A 19,137-nucleotide genomic window follows, 5' to 3' on the forward strand; every position below is an offset into this window, starting at 1 on the left:
GAGTTATGCTGCTCAAGTCCCAGACGGTGTCCTGCAATAATGCACAAGTAGTCTCAAAAGGATTGATTGAAGCTTCAAATGCCAGAATTTATCTAACTACAAAATAAGTAGCAAAAAAAACCCCCGGATTAAAAGAAGATTATTATCAAGTGAGTAAAACGTTTTAGAACTTATTTTAATTCCTCTGTTGCCATACATACGAACCCAGTTTTCAGATGCCGTGGATCCAAGGCCGGGTGTATGGATGCCATTAGTACTTTCTGGAGCGGCAGCACCGGCCGGAGGTGAGGTGTAGCGCTCCCACCTTCCTCCCTGAGAGGACCAGGCATCCCTCATCGCCCACCCCCCAAAGTTTTGAGGCTGGAAGGCAGCCGGCCCGGTGGTTCCGAGCAGCCGCTTGCTTGCCTTCTAGGGAGATTCGGTTCCCAGCTCCGGGACAGGGAAGGGACAAGCGTATCCCACCGGTCCTGCTGCGTTCCCCTGAGCCACAGTGCCCCTAGAGGTGCCGACGTGGAGCTTGCCAGCCCGCACCGAGCCGGCGCCGGGCTCCCCGGGAGCGACCTCAGCCTGGCCCGACTGTCCCCTCGGGCCGGGATTGCTCCCGCCACCGCCTCCCAGACCCCGGCAGTCGGCAGAGGCGGCCGCGGAGGCCGGGCTCCCTCTGGGCGGCAGGAGGTGAATGGCAAGCGCCGGCGTCTCCCTCCCACACCCCGGTGTCGGTCTCGCCTCCTCCAGCAGCAGCAGTAGCGGGTCACCTCTGCGCGGCTGAGCCGAGCCGCGCCGCGCTGCCTGCTGGCCGCAGGGCTGCCGGAGAGGCGGCTGCCGCCTCCCCTGCCTACCTGCGGCTTGCGGTGACATTGGGAGGGGACTGCCGAGGGTGGCGCCGGGGGCAGGAGCGCCCGTGCCCAGAGCCAGCCGCACCTCGCCCCCCCGGCGGCGGCGGGGAGTGGGGTGGCGGACGGGCTCGGCTCCGGCTGCCTGGGCACGCAGCTCTTCATTTCCTCTCGCCGTCCATCGCGCTGCTGGAGGCTCCGGACTATAAATAGCAGCTCGCCCGCCGCCGAGCGTCTCCCGCACGCACCGGGGGAAAGTGCCGCGCCGGCCGCCCCGCTGCCGGACAGGTATAGCCGCTCGGGAGGGGTGCGGGGGCTCTTGCCGCTGGCCAGTGTTTGTTTCCTTGTTTTCCCCGCGGGCTCCGGCACGTCAGGAGAGATTAGAAGCCGAGAATCGGTTCCGGTAAAGTCCCTCCCTTTTATTCCCTTATCAAGTTTCTTAAGGTTACAGCCCGCCGGGCGCGCAGCCCTGGCAGCGGGAGAAGGCGTGTTCGCCGGGGGCCGCGGCCGCCCCTGGGCCAGGGCTGATCCGGGCTGGAGTGCGCCGAGGGCGGCTGCCGCTCTCCCGCCCCCTCAGGGCCGGCGCTGAGGGAAGGAAGGTGGCCCGGCCGCTCCAGAGACCCCTGCCCGGCTCGCCGCCGCCCTCCGGGGATCACCGGGAGCGCGGAGGAATCCGAGCTGCCAGGGCAGCTTCCAGCTAGGACGCGCCGGGGATCTCCCCTAGTTTCTCCCGACGGCGGCGGCGTTGCCCGCCGGGAGCCTGGATGCCGCCTTGGCCGCGGTGCCGGCACCACCGGTGCAGCTGTGGCCGTGGCCCTTCTGAAAGCGTAACGGGGGGTCTCGAGGGCCTTATCTGCGAAGGTTTTGTGTCGCGTTCGAAAGTTGGGGATACTTGAGTGAGGGTAGCGGTTTCTGTGGGTGATGCTAAGGGTTAATTTGGTGGAGTAATCGAGCTATAGGATCCCCATCCCCATCTTGCAGAGAGCAGTGTCTGCCGAGATGGAATGGAAACCACAAGAAAGGTATTACAAATAATAAAGTTGAGCAGAGTTGTAACTTGAAATTGTATCAGCCAGAAACCGGGGGGAGGGGGGGGATGATGATGTTCATTTAATGATCTACAATCGAGTAGAACTCTGTTTTCTTTTTCTGAAATGACACAGATTTTGAAGCATGGATGGTAAAGCTTGGGACTCCATGCTTGGTCCCCAAAACTAACCCAGTACTTTATCCAAAACAGAAATAATAGGATCAAGTCTTTGTGGACTTGTATTTTCATCTGATGCCTAATTATGTTTCCATTTATCTTCCTTGAAGAAGTTGTTTACTTGTTTATTTACCCATTAATCACGTGTTAAAATAGATATACTAAAATCAGGCCATGCGTATGCCATTTAAATCTGGCTTTCAATCTCAAAGATGAGAACATTTTCAGTCTTTACTGGCTTACAGGCACTCTCTGTATATAAATGATGCCTACATAGCAAGAATGATGGGGAGAATGTCTCTCAGTCTGTATCAAAGAAAGAGTATGTAAATAATTAGTTACTAACAAAACTTCTGTTTGGATAAGTATTTGCAAGTGTGATATCAGTTTTTAAAAAGGCTGTTTTCTAGCCACTTGATTATTTTCAAAGTTTTTATTTTACTTGATTAAATTTGAGCTAGCTTTAAAGCCCTGCAGTATCTCAGATTTTTTTTGTTCTGTGAACCTGTATATTGGATGGCGTTTGTGTACGTAAGCCCTCATTACTGTATCTATCCATGCAGGACTGAATGCTGTTTACTTCACACATATTGATAATTCCACCAAAATTAGGATATAAGTCATAAGATTAGTATGAGCAGCAATTAATCCTGTGAGATTTTTACAGCCCTGATGATCTAAGTGGCAGCGTTACTACTTCAGAGCCCTATTTTTGGTTTTTTTCCCCCTTCTGCTTTCTGACAGTTTCTACAGCACTCAAGATTAAATCTTTCTTATACGTCTTTTCTTTTACTGGCTTTCTTAGACTGACTGATGCTTCAAGTTCCAGTTTTCCAGGGGTTCCTCAAACCTTGCAAGTGCAGCTGATCCTTCTTTTGCTCTGGTTTTGCTTTCTCTGGAGAGACTTATCTGTGAGGCTGTTTTAGTTTTTTTTGATCAAACAATTCCGTCTTCTTCAGTCTAAGGTATATCAGTTTGAGCAGGTGTATCCAGGTGCCTCTTACAAATCCTCCTTTATGATCTATAGTCTCCTTATTTTCTGATCTGACAGAAATATTTCATATTAGCTGGAGGTTTTGTGAACCAAAAAGGCAAGATTAATACTCCACTTAGTGCCTGGAAGTCTACTGTACTGTAAGACGACAAAAAAAACCCAACCCCAAAACCCCAACAAAAACCACAGGAGTGGAAGACCTGCCTGGATCATTGAAGTCTGACAGTGCTGCTGGCTGACAGTAATGAGTGGAGGCTGTGAGGGAGTCTGCAGGTGAAGTAATTTTTTGAATAGGCCGAGGCCTAAATTCACTGTGAATTTTTGGAGGCAAAGTAGTGGGATTGATAGGTATGCTGAATTGTTTAGCTTGTTATGGATATATATTTTTAGCACATGACTTTTGCAGAGAAATACGAAAGCAATAATTTTTGAATTTATAGAACAGATTTACAGGAGTAAGTAAGAATGCTTATTGAGACAAATTCAAAGGTGGACTCTCAACACTAAAGTTTCTTCAAAACTTCTGATGATTGAGGCAGCATGCTTAAACACTTGGGCAGTTAGCTACATGTCTCTCCCTAACTTATATTTTCATAACCCTTCCTGTATGTCAAATGTTCTGACTGATGGAAATTTTTAGGAGGGCTAGTTTTGCTTGACTTATTAAATATCTTGTATTACACTAATATTTTATTGTTATTGTTGATAAATGGTGAATGTTATTTATTACACTATTGAGAAAGGATTCTTTCTTTGAAGTAACCTGGGCTGATATAACTCAAATTCTATGAAATACTTCTCCCTGAATTTTTTAGTTTACTTATATATCTCACTTTGAGTGTCAAAACATGAGCTGGACAGAAGGCTGAAAAGTTACTTGGGATGAGATTGCAGTCCTGGCCTTATCAGGCCTTGGGCCTTGTCTATTACTTACCCTGGGTTTAGGGGCTCTCCCCACACTTCCTGATTTCACCTACAAACCTGCCAATCTCACTGCAAATTTGTCCTGAGTTCTCCATTTCTATCTAGCAGCAGTCACAGCTGATCTTGCTCTCGCTGTCTTTTGTGGTTTTTTTTAAGGGAATGCCTCATTCTTCCTTAACTCAGTTGGGTAATGATCTAGTCAGCTTCTCAGGCTCTCCTGTCCTGGATAGTTGATATGTTATAGAAAACCTGAGGCAAACTGTGAAAGGCCAGCTGGATTGCACAGAGTTTGAATGTGGTGCTGGACTTCAGCTCAGAGACGTCTTCACAATGATACGGGATTTTAATTAAAAAGACTTGCTTGTCTTCATACAAAATCCATGCTGACAATTCTAAAGAGGGCTTGAGGTTTGTGGCTTTCAGTTTCTTGCTGTTTGGGGGGCTGTGCATTTACTGCTTGACAGAAGAGAAAAAAAACTACTGATGTAGAATTCTCTAGTGCAATTTCTCCATAATCTGCAAAATCTGTTGATTTGGCCAGTCAGTAGCAGGTCTTTCTGGGGAAGATTTTTCCCCATTTTTTCTGTCATCATAAATTAACTAAATATGGACAGAATCTCAAAGAGCAAAACAGATTTAAGCAATCCATTCTCCTATGAAAACTGCTGTTAGGAGACAGGATACATTGTCTGTCTTCCAAGTCTTATGTACCTTTTTGGCAAGGTATACTGAAATAACATACTGAAAAGTGAAGTGGACATCTTATATTGTGCATGGTATAATTATTAATTTGTCTTGAGGGGGAGTGAATAGAACAAACTGTATCTGCTTATTCTGTAGGGTTTTCAAGTTTATAATGATAAAGTTTGCTTATGTGTTTCAGTAATGGGTTTTGAATTGTTCGATGTCAGTGTTGTTGGTATGACTTTTAAGAAATATAGAGTTATTTCTGCTTCTCAAGTGTTATAGATCCAAGGTCTAAAGAACTCACCACACTTCAGAATCCTAAGAGACTGGGCAGGAACATTCTGTTTATAGTTGCTTCAGTTCTCTCTCTGCACAGAAGGTTTAAAATTGGGTTTGGATGTTAAAAGCCTTTTTGTCTCAGTCTGGCAAACTAAGTCTCTTCCTATTTGCCAGTGAATTTGCCCCACAGGTTCCTTTGGATTGTTTTTAATGTTGAACCTGGCTCTATTTAATGAAAATACATAAGAAAACACAAGATAAAGGTGCTTACTTGACATAGCACTGTGTCCAAGTGTTAAATATGATGCTGTTTATCAAGGTCACTTTGGCAGGCTGAGTTTGTGCTCTGTTACTGAGTGTCATGGCATTAAAAATCAAATCCATCTGTGCTTTTTTGATGGATGTCCTGTGTTCTGTTTTGTATCCTGTTTCTGTGAAATTTCACCCTGTGACCCCAGTGGAAATTTATCCCAAATAGGGCAGTAAAGTCAGTCTGGGGAGAGCTTTCTCTTAAACTTAACATATATAAATAACTAAACCACTTTCCTTTGTATCAATTTCTTTCATTCTGTTATCCATACTCTTGTCAGTCATAGTTTCTTGCTGCAAAAACACTATTTTGGCAAATAGACTGAAATCTCTTAATATGAGGCACTAGAAAGACCCTGTGTTTTAACATGACTGTAAGAGGTGGATATGTAATGGACAATTAAGAGGAAGAAAGTCATGTGGGGAAAAAGATTTTATTGTATTTTCACAGCTGTTCATGTACCATCAAGTTTGTGTATTGTTTGTTTAGTCATCAAGTGTGATCTTAGCATATTATACAAATGCTAGTAAGATGCATGAAACCTAGAGTGCACATTTCTGTAATGAAAACGGCTCAGAAACATGCAAGTGGGTGTAAAATCTAGGTGTTAAATGTGGTTTGGTATCTTATGCATATTTGTGCAAATGGAGCATTAAGAATGCTTCAGCTCTGGTGTTGTATGGTGTTTTTGTAGCAGCAGTAACAAGTTCTGTTTGTTTTGTGTTTGTGTAAGTGGCTAAAGAAGACAGCTGTCAGTAAAATTGAGTTTTCTAAGATGAAATAACTTTCTCTGCTATAGAAATATAATTTGGGAATAATGTCTTTAGTGGGTTATTCCATTTTATTCTGTAAACGAGCAGAGGGTTTGGTACACGGAGTATGAGATACTGCATTCGTAGTAATGTCAGTTTGCGACTTTTATAGTTTTAAAAATATGCTTTCAATTGATAAGAAGATCTTTAATTTTTCAAGTCAATAATCTAGAAGTTGTAGTGTCTGAGAAGTGCCTTTTTGCTTTATCCCTAGTAAGAGTGTGGGTTGGGTATTTTTTTTTTTTCCCCTTCAAAAGGCAGCTATATAGCTCTGCTGTATTTGGAATTTCTGTATTACTGCCTGTCATGACACAGAACTTGGGTGGCTCTTGTAGAACGGCCATGGGGCATAGCCTTTCGAGGTTAGCTGGAAATGAGAATTCCACAATGTTGCCTCTGTGTGGAAAGTGGATTGTAAAGCAAACTCCCCTTCAGTCTTGCACAGCAGCTCTTTCCACAGGAGCACTGTAACCAGGATCATCAGATGCTGGCCCAGCCATTGAAACTTGCAATAAAGACAGAGGATGTAAATGAGGGAGAAACACCTGGTGAAAAAGAAAGTAAATATTGAAGTAAGTGTTCTCAGTTTAGACTTGCAATTGAGAAATATTGTTCAATTTGTTCTATAATTTCTGTACAAGCACAGATGCTTAACTTGCATTAACTTTCACTCAGTGAATCTACATTAACATTTTTACAAATGATTCGTATTTGATAATTGTTTAGCCATAGAGTCACAACAATTATGAATTATATATTTTTAACGCTAGGAATTTTTTTTTGTCTTTCCTGCTGTCAGTATATTACTTTAAGTTCTGCTATTTTGTTTCAGCTAGCCAACATCAACATTTTCTACTAGGAACTGATAGTTTCCAGGTAAGACAAATAGAAGTGATGACTGCTGTTTTATGGAAGTTGTTTTGGTTTTGAATACCACAGGTGACAATAGTATGAAGCTTGGAATGTATAAATACAGCCTACACTAGGTAAGAATGTAAAACATGAAGAATAAAAACATTTGGAATTCTTTATGAGCCCAATAGAAGCTGCCACATGTATGGCTCATTTTGGAGATAGGAGTATTTTTACTGCATAGTCTCCTCTTAGATATGAGGTCACTTATTTTTCATGGTCTTAATTTTTCTTGACTTTACCTTGTTTGAGTCAGGGAATGTGTTTGGGCACTTACTGTAAGATAGCTGGTATACTCAAAATTCTGTCTGCACTTTTATTGTGGTTAGCTGGCTTGTGTTTGTAGTTAGTTATTGGTTAGGAAAACCACACATTGTTGAAAAGGTTATGTGAGATGTATATTTTTACCTGTAGGACAGAAGCTGTCAACTGATGAAACAATGATGGGTGAGACTTCATTTTAACATTTTATACCTGTATTATAGCCATTTATAATTTATCTAGGATGATCTGGTATGCATATATTGTTTTTAAAATAAAAATACTGGAATTGTACATAATCTGATGTCATTGCATGAGTCTACTATCTTTCACTCAGAGAATGTGTATGTGTGTGAACTTATACACACACACTCACACACACACACATATATATATATATATTCCCCCACCCCGAGTTGCTGTGGATATAAGTCTTCTTAGAAATGGCAGGATGTGTGAGTCTTAAAAAGCTCAAATGTATCTTCATGTTCTTCAAGAGTTGCAAGGGAGCTTAAGTGACAGTGGGAGTTGGGAGAGTTGTCTGTGAGCAAAGTACATCCTTTGTTAGTAAAGTTTGCAGTCCTTTCAAAGTTTTCCTTGAGCAATGCCTGATGATACAAAAATTCTGCCAGGAGTGGAGGAAATAACATTTACAGGAACCTTTAAATCAGTTTCTGTGCCACCAAGATGCGATAGCCTAGAGATAAATTTCCCTATTAAAGCATAAAAAGCAAGAGGGATCAGAGGACCCAGCCTGTAAAGGTTGTGTGCAGAGCTCCTGAACTGCTTTATTATGTATTTGCAAGTGAAATGAGAAAGCAGTTTGATGTAACACTGTGAAAGCTTTACATTTTTATAAATTGGATTTTCTCTCTGACAAAAATGAAACGTCTGGTCACAATAGCTTCTTTGCAACTATGTACTGCAAAAAGCCAAGCTGTCCACATGCTGAGGTTATTAAATGAATTTAGGCTGTCAAAATGTACATGGAAATATATTTAGTACCTTGCACTAAAATTGATCAGTAATTAATCTGATGGTAAATGAAGAAGACTGTACATACAGAAGGTAAAAGTCAGGATATGCTGAATATGTTTGAGGAAGGAACATTTTATAAAATCCCAACTTTTGATAATGACTTCTTTTAAGCAGAAGACACAAAAGAACTATGAAGTAGTGGGAGTATTTGGTGAGGAAACACTTCCCCCTCCTTGCTCTTTGTTCATACTATTATGCTTTTCACAGAAGAAAATGTTCAGTACCATTGATATCTGTCACATCAGTGTTTTGAAGATAATGTGAAAGATTTACCAGCAGAAAATGTAGATAAGTAAAGTAAACCTGTGCTTACAGACTCACTGAATCTACGTGTGGGTCCTAGAGGGGCACTGTAAGTAGTGACCCTCTATGTTCATGTAGTCTTTGGAAAGTTCAGCTTTAACTTTTATCATTCATAGTTTCAGCAAAAGAAACCTGGCATAAATTCTCCTTGGCAGCTCTGAATCTTAGTTGTTGCTTGAACTCCAGCAGTAAATTGAGATACCATGTCTCAGTATGGATTGTTTTGGTTCAGCATTCACAGCTGTTTTTGTTTGTTTGTTTTGACTGGTGTTAATGGAATGGCAAACTGTGGTAATCTTCCACAAAAGTAAAAGAATGCTAAGCACCAGTTTATCAAAAAAGGATTGTGGATGCCCATATTAATGTTAATAGCAGTTGTCCTACAATTTGCAGCTGAAGATTGATCTAAAGATGTGTGGGAACCTGACAGAGCAGATCTCTGACAAAAGTAGAATGTGAAAAGTCACTGACTGAGTCACAGGGTGAAAGGAATAGAGACACTGAAGCAAGATTAAATGGTAGCTTATTTTAGACCTGTATAAAAGGTATTGCAGAAATAACTGTCTGATCTGATGTCCAAAGATCTCACCTCCAACGATGATTATAAGGAAAATGAAATCCTTTGGTCCAGTATGGGCTGTGTTTTATAACCCATGGGTGAACACTGAAGGAATTACCGATGCTGATCTGGGAAGCAAAGTGGTGAACCCCAGTTTAAGCAAAGCAGATAGTCTTCAGAGGTTCTGGGAACAAGTCACTTCTTACCTGAGCAATGGGAACAAAAGAAAGTCCACCCATCTAGAGTTCTCTAGTTGTTTTTTCTAGTAGAACCAAACCTTGGAGCCTTTATCCAGCATTTATTGGCTACCATATTTACATAAATCTGATATTTCACAAGAAAACATGCTACAATTGTTTCCATGTTACTGTGAGAAGATACATTTATAACAATTATTTTAAACACCTAATTCAGTGCTTGCTCTACTTGTTGAACAGCTTGTTAATGAGGTGTCCTAGAGTTATCTATGAATATTTATTAAGATTTATATCAAGAGTAAAATATAGAGAAATTGTACTCTTTTTCAAAAGAAAAATGATGATTACTCATTTTCAGTCTCTGAAATTACCTTAACAATCAATTTTGCTATGTTAAAATAATTATATGCTTATGAATTTTACCTGAAGCAGAGATCTGATGTTTATGGCTTCTCTTTTTTTTGGGGAAGGCTTTTTTTACTCTTTTAGAGAAAGAAAAGCTACCTTTATCCTCATGAACTGTTCCAGATGGGGTGTGGAGGGAGGGCCAAAACACTGTAAAACATAAACATAAAATATTTTGCCTATTTTAAATAAAATATGGATGAAGACCTAGCCTATGTCTGTGGGAATTTCTCTTGGCAGATGCTTCCTAAGTTCTGAAAAATGTCGGCTTTGAGAATCTGTTTTTGTGTTCTGGAAGAGCAATGTCTCCCACTAAAGTTTGAAGGTTAAGGTAGAAATATTTCTTTGGAAATTGATCTATGAAATGCAGGAAGATATATTTTAAAGCAATTTTAAAAGACAATACCAGCCTGTCAGTTTTGACCCTAGTTTTTCATTTCTGTATTTGGAGCAGTGTTGCAGCTTTACACCCAGATGGTTTGTTAGTTCTGCTGTAGTAAATAATTCAAAGGAGCCTTTGTTATGTAGTCAGCAATGTCACACATCTCTCACCTCCCCTAAGTGATGGGAGCAGGTTCTGACCCCATTTGCAGTGCTGTAGGTTTGCTGCAGCTCAAGGAAGCACTTTGGAAGATTTTGGGTTTTGTTTCTTAAAAATAAATAAAATCTTAACTTAAAAATGAAATATTAAAACTTAGCAGTAATTTAGCCTCTCATATGTTGATTCTGGAAATGCACAGAAGGGGCAAGACAGTAAGAGAAACCCAGGTGTGCTGGTATTTTGGTAGGAAGCGTAGGCCTCATCTTGAAAACTCTCATTGGGTTGAGGGTCAGACTTGAACAGGCAAGGTAAGATGTGCCTCTATTGAATGGCAATGAGGAACTGGAGGGCAGCTAGTGTCTGCAGAACAGGGCACCTCTGGGAAGCCATAGGAACATCGGGGCTAAGAGAAGTTTGCCTACCAGCTGGGAAAAGAAGGACTATGTCATAACCAGTCTCAATGCTGCAGCTTTCCTGAATCTTTAACAATGAAGATAAGTCTTTGTGTGCTAGGTTACTTTCCATCTTACCTGAAAGTTTGTTTTGTTCCTGTTTGTGTTGAGAGAATTTCTGCGTCTATGAGGAGATAAGCTGGCTGCCTCTTTAGACTACAGTATATTCTATTCTTACATACTGTTGAGAAATCTGGGTTTTGTTTTTTAATGAAAGGTACATATAGTTGTTTTTTTGGAGCTCAGTGAGAAGTGTCAAAGTTTGTTAGTGTCAAAAACTTGTAAAGTCTCTGTCATACTATAGCAAACTCACCCACTTGTCAGCAATACTGGATTTTCCTTTTTCTTCATGGATGGTTATCTTTCAGCTTGTTCTATTTCTGTCCAAATAGTGTTGCTCCTATTCTAGCCCAGTGAAGGATATTCATAGCTTTCAGACCTAGTTCTCATCACAGCCAGACCACTAACAGAATCAGACAGTGTTGAGGTGGGAGGTGCATGGAACTTGCCGTGCTCTTCTCAGTAGAATTTTCTGCATCTGACAGGTGATGCAACCAAACAAATAAACAAAATTCAGATCCTGTAAGGACTCTAGGCAGCAGGTGCTTGTACAGGTCATGCATGGACTGCAGTGGCGCAGGTAACTGAAAAAGCAAACAAAACAATTTATACTATTTTAAGAATAGACACTGCCTTAAACCATCAACTCAAAAGTTGTCCTATGTGAAGGGACCGTGTAAGTAAGTTCATAAGATTGAACAGAGGAAGACAGATGATTCTTCTTGTCTGCTGTGCCACATTGAAAAAAAATAAATAAAAAAAGCCTTAAAAGAATTACCAGGCAATGAGGAGATAATTAAACCATCAAGCACAGAGAATTTCACGGCCATTGTGGGTAAACAAGTCTGACTGCTCCAGGCAAGGAACCAACTTAATTAAAAGCAGTGACAAAAAAAAAAAAGCCAACCCCCAAATTCTAATTTAGTTAACCCATTTACCAAAGAAAAATATTGAAAACCTGTTAGTTTTTCTACAGAAACTAACACTTTGTCTATAAATGCAACATTTTAGAAACTTTCTAAACTTTCTCTGGCTTTGCTTTAAAAATGTACAAACAGCATGGGGTCCAAAATTTGTGAGTTTAAAATACATTTTGTGCTGATTTTTCACTTCTAAGTAAGGGGAAAAATGAGATGTGTAGCAGGAATTGAATTTTTTTCAGTTTATTGGAATATCCTTAGGGCAGAGAGGACACAGAGGAAGACAACCATACTCTGGCTGCATCCATTGCACCGTGGGCAGGAGGTCAAAGGAAGGGATTCTGCTGCTCTGCTCTGGTGATACTCTGCCTGCAGTACTGCATCAGCTCTGGGGTCTCAGCATAAGAAGGATGTGAACCTGCTGGAACAAGTCCAGAGGAGGCCACAAAGATGGTCAGAGGGCTGGAGCACCTCTCCTATGAAGACAGGCTGAGAAAGGTGGGGTTGTTCAGACTGGAGAAGAGAAGGCTTCTAGAGAGACCTTTGCAGCAACCTGAAGGTGGTGCAAGAGAGCTGGAGAGGGACCCTTGGGGCATGGAGTAGCAGGACAAGGGGGAGTGAGTTAACACTGACAGTGGGCAGGTGTAGATTAGACATTGGGAAAAAAAATCCTTACTGTGAGGATGGTGAGATGCTGGAATAGGTTGCCCAGAAAATCTGTGGATGCCCCATCCCTGCAGGTTTTCAAGGCCAGATTGCATGGTACTTTGAGCCACTCCGAGCTACTTCTAAAGGAAGGTATTCCTGTACATGGCAGGGAGGTTGGAAGGAGATGATCTTTGAGGTCACTTCTAACCCAAACCTTTCTGTGATTCTGTGATCATTGTATGCAATGAAGCAAACTCTGTTTGCACAGGTTATGCAGCCTATGGTAGTGTGGATGCTCTCCTGGTTTGCAAGCTTTGCCTTGTCTGTAATTGAGCCATAGTGGCTGCAGCATTACCAGCTTAACATCTCATTAGCACATGGGAAGCATAGGAAAATAGAAATTTCTGGGTTAGATTGCCCAGGGAAGCACTTAATGGCTCAAGTAAAGATAGGTGTTTGTGTGACTGTGTTGTACATTGAGCTGTCAAATCTAAAACTTTAAAATCAATGTCAACCTATAGATTCAGAATTAATCAATATAATACTTTCCACCTTCAGTTTTCAGGAACATTTTTATTTGTACTTGGTATACTAAATTGTTACAGAATATGGTATTTGAGAATATCAGCATTACTTCATAAATTACTGTCATTCTTACTGGCCTATGTACATGCATCAGTCATATTACTGAAGTTGGAGGGGAAAAGCCTAGAACTGAGTGCTCTTGTACAAATGAACCTATATAAAATTGTGCCAAAAGGGTAGCAAGGGAGAAAACAGGTGGTGGCCAGAGGTACCTTGCAAACCAAAAGGCAGAAATAAGTATTCTTATAGAAGCTTCTGCTGCTGTGCTTATAAAGAGAGAACTCTTTTCCTGTTGTGTACAGTTGAACTACCTTATGCCTCTCTGTGATGGTTTGGCATTTATGAAAAAAAAATAGAAAACATCCACGGAAATGACTCCTCTGAGAGAGGCTGCTGGGAGTTTCTTCTCTGCTTGTGACCGGGCCAATAGCTGACCATTTCTGAGAAATGACAGCATTTTTCACCACTGAAAAGTGGGATCACCTTTGTGAATACCACCTTTTAAACCTAAGCCCGGGAGCTTCTGGCTCTCTTGGTTTCCGGCCTGGAAAGGTATTGGAGCTGTAGTGCGGCTGGCCCCTTTCCCCACGGCCTGTGAGGCCCAGCAAGGGCTGGGCTCAGCCTGCCGTGGCTCCAGGGTGGGGAATGGAGACTGTGGGGATTCTCCCAGCCCCAGAACAGGGCCTGGCTCTGCTGCGGGGCCCGGGAAGCCTTCCGGGTCTGATTCCAGTGGGGTGGCTGAAGCTCTGCCCAGGGGGGCCCTGGACAGCTGTTGACACTTGCCAATCCCCCCCATGGCCAGCACAGATGGCTCTAAGCTGAGAACTGGTTGCTGCTTGTCTGCGGCTGCTGGGCTGAGAGAGAGACGCCTGAAATCTGACACCATGAATACCTGCTGTGGCTTGGGCCAGATTTTAACCTTTCCACTACCCAGATGAGACCTGAAAACTTAATTCCCTCTCCAGAGAGAGGAAAGTTTACATCAACATGTAAAGAGACAACATGAAACATCAAGGTCAGTAAGAGGAAGGAAGTCAAGCCTCAGATGGAAGGAGAATGAGGAGATGTTTTAATAAGCTGAAATATTCTTTTGGTAAGGCCATTGAGAGGGACAATTATATTCTGAATAACTCCTTTAATTAATGAAAAGAGAGAGGAGAGGGAGAGAATGAACTATTCAAACTGTGAATCTGAGCAAAGGTGTCCATTGATGAGCTAAGCAAATGGTGGAGTAGCTGTGATCCCATGAGATGCTGGAACAGAGAGAGAGAAGTGAGAGTTGATGAAGACCCTTGGCCTCCAGGGAGAAAAGGAGAAAACCTCTGTTCCCAGAGATTATCATAGAAACAGATTGAAGAGAACCTTTGCCTTTAAATAACTCATCTTTAAAATAATACCCCTTAAGTTCATGGCCCATGAATACACCTCTGAGTAGTGTGAAAATGGGAGGAGAGTGTGATGGCAGAGTTTTTCCTGGGCAGCTGCCAATCATGGGAATGAAAAGCCACAAGAAAATGTTTTTTTGAAGAACTCTCCATGGAATGACAAGGGAGAACTCCTCTCTACCAAGACTGATGAAAAGACTATTGTATAGTTGGTACTGCTTTAACATCTCAAGTTTTGTGTCTATGTTGTCAGTTGGGCAAGGAAAAAGGTTGAGTGGTAGGGAGGAAGGGTTTCTGGAGGTTTTATTATGGTTTCTTATTCTTGTAGTTCTATTAATAAACTTTCTTTATTCCTTTTAAGTTTTAAGTCTGTTTTGCTCTTCTCCTAATCCATATCTCACAGCAAGAAATGAGTAAGTATTCTAGTGATTTTTAGCTAGTGCTAAAACCACCCCATTCTCTGACATTAATTTGGAAATGTTTTGAGTTAGAGTATGTGTATCAACTTCTAGCTCAGTGAGACAGTGATTACTGATAATAGCAACTAAATTCAAATTCATATTATTATAGGGCATAGTTCTCTAAGAGTTTTTTGCAAGTAATTTTCCAATCTTACTTTTAGTTGTGGATTTAATACTTAACATGTGAGGATTCTTAATGTTAAGAGTAACATTAAGGAAAATGAATATTTAATTCAATGTCGTAAGAAATAGCTTACAGTCATTTTTGCAGATGAAATAGCTAAGATATCTCGCATAGTTCCTTCGGAATTTTGGTGCTTCTTAATCACTCTTTGCTTAAGGGATAAAGCATAAAATATTCCTTTGTATGTGACTGCCAGAAGTTAGATTACATTGGAACTAAATAAACACTGAGTTGGAAAGAATTTAGATTAACATCCATATTTTTAGATTTTGAAATTACCTTAATCTGGAAAAACAAAGCTTGAAAGTTGTCATCTCTGTCAGCATTACATTAAGCTCTGCATTGGCACAGTTCTGTGCTGCTCTGAGCTGGAACTTGGTGTTTTGCAGCTCTATTTTTCATTCATGAAAGTAGGACATAGTGGAAGAGCTGTCTCCTTGTATGTGTGCTCTGAATTTCGCTGCAGGGCAGTTCGCTGGTCAGAGTTGGTGACTTCACCGGAACAGAAGGTTCAGATCAGATCAAGAAATTAACCTCAGTTAAGGTCTTCAGTATTAAATCTGCATTATTATTAAAACCAGAACACATTGGTGGTTTTATTAAAAGTCTTGCTTTGAGTTATGGTTTGATTTTGAATTATTTCTTTGAAGAATTTTTGGCAAGATTTCTTCTGGTTCCCCTGTGCCTCTGTCCCTGGTGCAGAGACACTTTTTGTGTGCTAGTAACTGCTCACCAGCCCAGTTTCCTATTCTTCAGCTTAGTTGTAGTACACTATTATTAGGAACTACTTAATAATCTGGTTAGAACTATGTATTGCCATATACTGAAATATTTCTTCCTCTTCATTCTTGTAGTGGAACTGACCACACTCTTCTTCTCTGTAGTTCTTCAGGTGGGGTTTTTTTCAGCTTGTTTGGTTTTTTAGTTTTGTTTTGTTTTTTAATAGTGGGATAGATAAAACTATTTAAGAGTATTTTAGGGACTGTCTGCCTTAAACATGGTAAGATGATGGAAAATTGGGAAAGATTTGGGAACAGAATGGTTTTGCTAGAGAATGCTAATGTTGGAAATAGTGGAAATTAGTTTTGTGGGAAGAAAGACTAGGTAGTTCCTGTAATGACAGCCAGGGATAATTGAAGTAGGAGGTAGGTATGAGGGATTAGGATGAGAATATTTTATAAGGATTAGAAGGTGGGTCACTGGAGATAAAGTGACAGTCTCTTGGTTCATTTTGCTGCCTACATGGATTTCTTCCTCAGTTTTTGAGGCTTTTCTGTTAACAAATTCTATTAATTCAGCAGTGAGGAAAAGAAAATGAAAGTGTGAAGTGTACTTGTTTTAGACTGAGGAAAGAAAATAAAAAGTACCAAAGTTAATCTAAATGTTTCATTGTATGTCTGTATAGTGAGAGGAGTGCAGCTGCAAGCACATCGACTGCACAAACCTTTGGGCAATCTGAGAAAATCTTAGACCAGAAAAATGAGAGAAGACAGAGATGCTGGGAGATTGATGCTAGCTCTGTATCTCCCCTCGTTTCTGCCTTTGTTTTCCTTTATAAAATTTAAGTGTAGCTTATTCAGGGTATGACAGAAAGCTTTTGACTTTTTGTTTGTTTTTTTAAAGAAAAGCACAAACAAAACCTCATCAACTGAATCTCAAAAGTAGTCCTTTGTTTTCCAATGACATTCCTGTGCCTGTGTAGAAATAAATTTCAAATATAAAGTAAAACATTTTGAAATTATGATATAGTTTATCAATAAAATGCAATTTATTTTGGGTAACCTGCAGATTAGTTTCATGGCTATCAAAAATCTTGTGCAAGTCATAGTTTAAAAATTAATTTAAAAAATCCAGTCACTCTTTTCCATGTGACTGTAATTTCTCAGTCTAACACAGGAATAAATAATCTTAATTAAGCAATGTGACAGGAAAAGACAGGCAGAAGAGCATGCAAAGCCTGCCAGGTAGTATTAAGTTCCACCACATGAAAGAGAAGAATGATGAGTGTTCTGTAATCAGTTGGTCCTGGCCTACAGTGTTTGTTCTGCTGGATGACTTGTCATCCCATAAAGTTTCCTGAATGCTGTCACTGAAACACTTAACTTAGTAACAACAGCAAAAGTCATGCTGCTCCCAAGTGCAGTGCTGAGCTGGAGTCTGTGTCCATCTGCCAGCAGTCACTGCTGGGCTGGTGTTTTTCACCCCTCCAAGCACAGCTCAGCAGACCCAACCAAGGAAGGGGACAGAATTGGTACTATGGGATTGAGTCCTCTGATGACATAAAAAGAAGGAAATTATACTTTTCTAACCAATGATCTAGGAGTCAGAACTTACTGTTGTATTTCTTTAACCACTTTTATTTAGCTTTCTTCCTGTAGTTTAATATGCAGATTTCTAGACAAATGTATTCATTGTTTTCTCAGCATCCATGGAAATGTAATAAAATGGCAGAGAATGCAGCTGTGCACATTTAATAACTGTGAAACCTGACCTCAAGCTAGGCCTCCTTGTGTTTCCTTTCCTATGGATAAGGGATTTGATGGAAGTATTTTGGTATGATAGCATTTCAAAATTTTGACATATATTTAAATAGGTACAGACTGCATGCTTAAATCTGTACTTAGCCTTTCACTTAACCTGAAGACTTCTAAATGGAAACAAAACAAATGAACCAGGCATTTTCTAAAATCATCTTGAGTGATGCCTGCCATGTGAGGAAAACAGCAAAGCAGCTGCCATACAGTATCAGACCTAAAAAGAGACAACCTCAGCTCTGGTCAGGTACAGCAAACAGTTGTAGTAAAATGTGGCTATTGCTAAGCAGATATAAGGAGGTAAAATATCCTTTTCTTCTTTTTTCGTATTTTAAACGCTCGCAGTAGAGTAAATAGCATAAATGTTACTGATATGTCTTAAGATGTATGAAATGTCCTAGAACAATGTCATTGGTCTCTGGTAGATGGCAGCTGGTGACACAGCTGTCTTCTGTGATAAATTGACCTGGCACTGCTGCAGCCAGGCCGGACTACTGTGAAACCTGAGATATGTTTTGTCTGCAGGGCTCTTTTTCTCCTCATTAAATAGATGTCCCACCCTGATCATCCTCTCTGGAGTGTAAGACCAGAAGTACACTACTGGATTTTGGGACAGTGGAAGATGAAGCTGTTAAGTTTCTCCCTTCAGGCTCAATTGACATTGTTCTAATTCATGCCAGTTTTGAGCTGATGCCTCAATCTCTGTGCATTTCAGATTAGTCCAGCCATAAGGTGCTTTGGGTAAACTGCTTCTCTCATGCTCAGATTGGCTTCCAGCACCTCTCTCCCTAGAGTAGGACCATTGATGGACTGTTGATGAGATGAGAATTTAAATTACTACCAGACACATTATTACCAGACACTTTTAAGGATTAGCCCAGAATAGATAAGTGAAATATTTAATTTTGATACTACTTCCCTCCTTCTCCCTTCTGTTTGAAATTGCACAGTTCCAAACACAGTGCAACCAGATACTTGAACTATACACTGGTATGCACCAGTTTTTCTGTTCCTGGATTTTTTTCTTTATCTTTACTATGTTTGGGGTAGAATGGAGCAGCCATTTAACAGAACTACATAGCCACCATTAAGGACAAAGACAAGAACAGTATCTATCTGAAACTGCACAGGAAACTCTAGATATGTATCTGGGAGTTAGGTTTTGTCCAGGATGCCATAATTAATGCCCTTAGTGAAAGGCAAGTCTCCATTGCTTACACACCAGCTGTCTTGCATGTTCATCCCAGTGTCAGAGGGTGCTGTGCCCCTATAAAACCAGCAAGTTTTCACCTTTTTTTTTGAGCTGTAGAAGCCCTTTCTATCTTGGCACAGTGATGAGCTCCAAGAAAACTCTTGGACTGCTTGTGTTGTATGTGTTTGATATCCTTACTAACAAGAATAAATTATACACTATCCAATACACTCCTCAGATTTTGCTGCAGGAGTGGACAAAATACTTATCTCACTATTGTAGTTTTAAATATTTTTTCAAATGTATGTGAAATGGTTACTCATCTCAACAGCAATACTCTATTCAGAATGCTAATTCAGCTAGAAAATGTTCTCAGAATTAAACATACACTTTTTCTTCAGATGGTATTTTTAAATTAAATTTGGTTGATTCTTCACAGTGGTTTTTTGTATCC

At 40.8% G+C, this 19,137-nt stretch overlaps 1 protein-coding gene across 3 annotated transcripts in view; it reads left to right on the forward strand.

Annotated features, from left to right (window-relative positions):
• Positions 1-858: 858 nt before the first annotated feature.
• The window catches only part of INPP4B (inositol polyphosphate-4-phosphatase type II B), a 322,017-nt gene continuing 303,738 nt past the window's right edge, over positions 859-19,137 (forward strand). The window contains exon 1 of one of the 3 annotated variants that reach the window (XM_088056200.1): positions 859-1,236. The gene's annotated coding sequence lies outside the window, so the exon portion shown is untranslated. The remainder of the gene's footprint in view (positions 1,237-19,137) is intronic. The other 2 variants (XM_088056198.1, XM_088056203.1) reach the window with 2 other exon arrangements.

Source organism: Pseudopodoces humilis, chromosome 6 (assembly GCF_049639895.1).
Source record: "Pseudopodoces humilis isolate 2021_Gansu_Grassland_sample_001 chromosome 6, ASM4963989v1, whole genome shotgun sequence".
In the NCBI taxonomy this organism is placed as follows: Eukaryota; Metazoa; Chordata; class Aves; order Passeriformes; family Paridae; genus Pseudopodoces; species Pseudopodoces humilis.